The sequence below is a fragment of the Meles meles genome, chromosome 3 (genome assembly GCF_922984935.1).
Source record: "Meles meles chromosome 3, mMelMel3.1 paternal haplotype, whole genome shotgun sequence".
NCBI classification, from domain to species: Eukaryota; Metazoa; Chordata; class Mammalia; order Carnivora; family Mustelidae; genus Meles; species Meles meles.
In genome coordinates this window covers 71,761,842-71,765,759 of record NC_060068.1, presented here as the reverse complement: position 1 = coordinate 71,765,759, position 3,918 = coordinate 71,761,842, and the positions used below count along the sequence as shown (strand labels likewise).

The following is a 3,918-nucleotide window of genomic DNA, read 5'->3' as shown; positions in this document are numbered from 1 at the left end:
TTCTTCAGTCAAGACCAGGTAGTGATTACCTGGCATTCAGGCAATTTTTTTTCTTTATCAAGTCATGTTTGGTTTCCTCATCTCTCTCAGCACTTTCAACACTTCAACCTACTCATTCAATTTGAACATCTTCATTCTTATTTTCTCTCTACTTCTGCAACATTCTATTGGCTATTCTTCATGATAAAGCAAAATATCACATCACTGTAGCCAATAAGACTATGTCCCTGTTCTCATTTCCAAAACCTTAATTGTCATTCATTTGGGTATGTTCTCCAATGGGGTGAAAGCAATTTCCCAATATTCAGCCATCTTTAAATGTCTCATCCTAGTTCCAGTAAATCATTCCCGTGACAAACCACTTACAAATATATTTTTACATTTAATCCACAAGTAGTTCCAAGACAGGAATTATTATATGTATTTCATAGATTAGAAAACTGTGACTTTCTGTCTTGAAGGTTTTGATATTTCCAAATATTCTATTGCACTCACCCCACAATCATATACAAAGAATTTAAATACATTTTTCACACGTTCTTTGTAATCATTCATGAGAACCTGTAAAATGGTCGATGCTCAAATGAGCCTTCTGGCATTTCAAGAATCATAAGCTTATCTTTTATTCTCACTGACCAGTTATTAAGATGATCTTCAAATGATTTCATTAGTAATGAGCTATTGTGTGTCATTCACTAGTGATGTGTTGTCTCTGAATTCAGGAAATAGTTCTAAAACAAAATACCCAGGGGACACCTGGGTGGCTCAGATGGTTAAGCATCTGCCTTCAGCTCAGGTCATGATCCTGGGATCAAGTCGGGTATGGGGCTCCTTGCCCAGCAGGGAGCCTCCTTCTTCCTGTGCCTCTTTCTCTCTCTCTGTCTCTCATGAATAAATAAATAAAATCTTTAAAAAAAAATCTAGGAAATTTTCCAGTGGCACATATACCAGTTAACATCTCAGTTTTCCGCCACTAGACTTTCCTTTAAAATGTTTGAACTCTTGGTCCTGGCAAGGCCACCTCACTGGTATCTAGGGAAATGGTTAGGTAGCAATTTTTCTTTAAGAAAACACTCTGCTTTTATTTATTATTGTTATTTTATTTTCTCTCTTGGAAATTTTACTGGTCTGCAGGCAGCCCCCGCCTCCTGCCAAGGGAGCCACAAGCTCTCACTGCTTCTGCTTGCCGTTGATCGGAAGGTTCATGGCCTCAGAAAGGCCTTGAGCTTGGGCAGGAGCTGAGGTGTGCCAAGCAGGCAGAGAGCTGGGGAAAGGAATTGGGGGTGGGCTGGGGGACAGGGTGCGTGATTCAGGGTCTGGTGAATCAGCAGCAAGTCCAGCAGGTTGTAGTGTCTGCAAGGAGATCTGGTTGCCGGTGATAAGGCCTGCCCACCCTGGTTCTGGGACAGCACCATCTCAGAAGGCTTCAGGTGCCCTGGTAGTGCCTTCCCGTACTCCTCCTCGCCTGCCTCATATTTGGTGTAGATGAGAATGATGTATTTGCAGCAGAAGTTCTCCGCACCATCATTCACGGCACCCACCAGGGCTGCCTCCCCGCCAGTCCTTCCCATCCAGCCCCTGGGAGCGGCCCAGGTGCCTCAGGATGGCACTGGACTGATACAGGGCAACGTCTCCATCCCAGAGCTTGGGAAGCTGCCTTACACACAGGGGGTCTTGACCGAGCCCTGCAGCCAGGTTTCCATGGTCACCACCTTCTCTTTCCAGCTCCAGCCCTGGTGTGCGGCAGCCTGCGCAGAGCCTGGCTGCACTCTCCAGCAAAAAGCAGAAAAGCGGCATGAGGCGCAATGGTTGCAGCGCAGGGGGCGGGGCTGGGGGTGGGGCGACGCCGGTGGTGGGAGAGGTTACCCCAAACACTCTGCTCTTAGACTGTGTTGTTGCAGGTTGTTCACTTTTGGAGAACCCAAAAAATAGTACATACTTTAATCTTTCTGTTTGTATGGGTGTTCCTCACTGGAAAAGAAGACGTGGGCATGTGCTGAGCCTGTCAGGTGTGGGACATCCAACACATTCCAAGGAGGGCATGTTAAGTGACATCTTGTCTCAGTTCCAGATCTTCTCCCTTTTAAGTGGTGTACGCAGGTCAAAATGATCACTTGGAAATATTCCAGTTCCAACCACCTGTTTACACTGACCCGTGGGTTTTGTTTCAGCAGTATGAAGACTTTAAGGCAGGTTTGGAAAAGCAAATGGCTGAAGTTAAAACTTAGGAAGGGAATGGAAAGAACATAAAAGCATTAAAGTATTTCTCCTCATCATTTTGTTCCTACAAATCCAAAAGGTCCTCAGGTAATAAAGAGTTAGATTTATGTGCTCCTTCCCTTTGGTGTTCAAAATGACTGGAAAGGGGAGCATCTGTCTGTGTCAGTGCTTCCAGACTAAAAGAAGATGCCTCCTTTAGAAATGATCCTTCAGAACGATTCAGAAAGGAATGGGATATTTTTAGTAAGTCATTTACTCAAAAAACCTCCGTGGGACTGTTGGAGGAGCAAATCTGAATTTATTCTCAGAGGATATAGTTAAATATTCCTGACTGAAATAAGGACTATGCCATTTGAAACTACATATAAAAACAAGAACAAGGGATTAAATAAGAGCACATATTTGTGCTTTACAAATAAAAACCACCCAGAGGAAGATCAGGAATGAACAGTAAATATGAGACGTAGGGGAGAATGGACAGCTGGCCTATGCATACTGTCACCAACCTTCCCAAGGAAGAGTCTCTGTTATTGCTATCTGAATAGAAACATGACCTTTACATTTTTATTACCAAACTTAAAGGAAAGGCTAGTTAGGAAATACACATTATAGCCCATCTCCAATTTTTCCTTTCTTCACGTACCATTGTAGCAAGTTGCCAAGATATTTTGAAGGTGCATTTTAAAGGTTTTTCTTAGTGGCGTAGGGTTATTTAAGATAATGGCCACTGTTGTTTTCATGAAGTAGAATACCCTCCATAAAACCAAGAGGTATCCACACAAGTAAATGCTATTTTAATTTGAAATAAACTGAGGAAATGGGAAGATAGTGAGATCTTCTAAAAACCATTTTTTCAGTGGAGAGACATGTCTATAGGCAACAGTAACTACTTATGCCCCTAGAACTCTGAGAAAATGCTAAGACCAATGGGATAATTTTGGAAGTTAATAAATCTCCAATCATAAAAAATAGCATATATAACTTGGAAAAGGTAAACAAAAATCTTTTAAAGAATTCACAATTCAGTAATAGTCACCATTACTATTTTGAAGAATTTTTAGGTTTGTTTCCAGCATATTTTTTTAAATTGAGATATAGTTGACATGTAACATCATATTAGCTTCAGGTGTATAATAGAATGGTTTGATATTTGTATATATTGTGAAATGATTGTCACATTAAGTCTAGTTAACGAGTCACATGGTTGCAAAAATTTTTTTTCCTGGTGAGGAGAACTTTTAAGATCTATTCTCTCAGCAATTTTCAAGTATGCAATACAGCTTATTAACTTTACTCACCATTATGTATATTATGTCCCCAGAACTTATTTATTTTATACCTGGACTTGGTACATTTTGACCACCTTCACCCATTTTGCCTACCCTCCACCCCTGCCTCTAAGAACCACCAGTTTTTCTCTGTATCTTTTGTTTTGTTGTTTTGTTTTTTTGTTTTTAGATTCTACATTAATGTGAGGTCATATTTGCCTTTCTCTGTTTAACTTCTTTCACTCAGCAGAATTCCCTCAAGTTCTGTTCATGTCGCAAATGTCACAAATGGCAAGATTTCATTTTTCTTTATGGCTGAATGATATTCCATTGTGTATATATGCCACGTTTTCTTTATTAATTTATCCACTGATGGACACTTAGTTTGCTTCCAAGTGCTGGCTGTTATAAATAATGCTGCAATGAGCAC

The 3,918-nt window shown here is 40.7% G+C and overlaps 1 pseudogene; it reads right to left on the bottom strand.

Moving 5' to 3' along the window:
- Positions 1-1,286: 1,286 nt before the first annotated feature.
- Positions 1,287-3,593, bottom strand: LOC123939239 (annotated as a pseudogene).
- Positions 3,594-3,918: the final 325 nt, after the last annotated feature.